We start from the raw sequence: 1,900 nt of genomic DNA on the forward strand, positions 1-1,900 counted from the left end.
GGGCTTGTTCCCAGGACCCTGGGATCATGACCTGAGCCAAAGACAGACACTTAACCAACTGCACCACCCAGGTGCCCGAATTACTCTCTTTTGAAACAGAAACTTTTAAGATAACAACAGTATTGTCCCAGGAGAGCATAATACCAGGAGAGACAAGAATCTTAAATAAGGAACGGAGTCTTTGTTTTTCCTTGTTAGAGGAACACACTAAAAAAAATCAGAGGAACACATTAAAAAAAAAGATTTGCAGTGTAAGAAATATTGTTCAGATGTATTTTTTCTTTCTAATTAATAAATTGTACTACTGGACTAGTTAAATTACTTAGGTGGTTGCTTTTTTTTTTTTTTTTTTTTTTTTTTTTTTTTTTTTTTGCCAGGCATTAATAAAAGGAGGAAATTGGACTCGGATACACCAGTGTCCACTCCTTGCCCCCTCCAGATGGGAAGAGAAGGACTCTGAGGCCTACCCAGCCCCTCGGGACTGTTGGAACTTCCTCAGGCCCCAGCAGAACAGCTCAGGCGTCTGTCTCATGTGTGTCTGGCTGGTCCAGGGTTTACTCAGCTGCTTTCTTGCCTGAACTTCTTCCTTCTATTTAGTCATTTTTTAAAAATTCAGACTTTATTATTTTTTAAAGACTTTTATCTATTTATTTGACAGAGAGCACAAGCACAGGGAATAGCAGAGGGAGAAGGAAAAGCAGACTTTCTGTTGAGCAGGGAGCCCAACACAGGGCTTGATCCCAGGACCCCAGGATCATGACCTGAGCTGAAGGCAGCCACTTAACTGACTGAACCACCCAGGTGTTCTAAGACTTTATTTTTTATGAAAGCAGTTTCAGGTTCACAGCAAAATTGAACAGAAGATGCAGAAATTTCCCAAGTACCCTAGATCCCCCCCCATCCCTCAGCCCCCCTCCACCCCCTGCATAGCTTCCTCCCTCATCAGTACCCCCCACCACGGTGGTACCTTTCTTACAATAGGCAGAGCTCCACCAACGCATCATTGTCATCCCAGGTCCAGAGCTGACGTTTTGGTCCACTGCTGGTGGTATATATCATATGGGTTCAGACAAATGTGTCATGACACGTATCCAATATTGTGGTTTCGTAAAGAGAATTACATTACCTTAAATCTCCTCTGTGTTCAACCTAGTCACAAAAAGAGGAGATGCTTCACGAACATGCATGTCATCCTTGCCCAGGGGCCATGCTGATCTCCTCTGTATGCTTCTAGCTTCGGTATGTGTGCAGCCGAGGAGAGCACCGAACATCTCAAGAGGCAAAATCTTAAAGGCTCTCCCTCATGGAAAATCAGCCCTCGGTGACGGGAGGTCTGCAGAGCTGGCTCGGGTCAGTTTTGCATTACCTGCTCAGCATCACCACCACTTTGTCCTGGTGGCAAAACCAGTCTCCCCCTCCACATGAATCTGTGGAGGACTCAGGTCCCCAGCAGCAGTTTCTGCATTGGACATCGCACGGATGCGCCAGTCTTACTCTACAGAGGGCAGGGGCAGTACTTTTCTAATAAACTTCATCTCTGTGGCTCCTGTTCCGGGCAGACAATGGGCATCCCATGGTTTGCTCTGTTGAACCAAACAAACTAGGATCCAGGGGAGGAAGTCTCATTGTTCTTTATAGAAAGATCTCTATTAATGACACAGATGTGTGCCCTTCTGTGTGAGTGACGGCCGTAAATCTGTCCTGCGGAGCCAAGAATAACAGAGGAAGTAGGGGTTTCAGATTCTCTTTGACCATATCCTGCGGGACAACCCCCTTCCCTCTGCTCCAGATGTAGTGCATGGTATAGCTCAGGCTCACTGGAAGGGTTGGGACGTCCCCATTTGTCTGCTTTTTCACTGCAGTGTGCAGAATAGTGCCTGGTATCCTGCAGGGGTTCAGT

The 1,900-nt window shown here is 46.2% G+C and overlaps 1 non-coding gene across 1 annotated transcript; it reads right to left on the minus strand.

The window, feature by feature from the left end:
- Positions 1–1,157: 1,157 nt before the first annotated feature.
- On the minus strand, positions 1,158–1,264 carry LOC123387398. The gene has a single exon (XR_006601857.1). It is a non-coding gene; the product is annotated as a U6 spliceosomal RNA (small nuclear RNA).
- Between the last annotated feature and the right edge of the window lie 636 nt (positions 1,265–1,900).

The sequence above is a fragment of the Mustela putorius genome, unplaced genomic scaffold (assembly GCF_011764305.1).
Source record: "Mustela putorius furo isolate JIRA1106 unplaced genomic scaffold, ASM1176430v1.1 tig00003853_pilon_pilon_pilon, whole genome shotgun sequence".
NCBI classification, from domain to species: domain Eukaryota; kingdom Metazoa; phylum Chordata; class Mammalia; order Carnivora; family Mustelidae; genus Mustela; species Mustela putorius.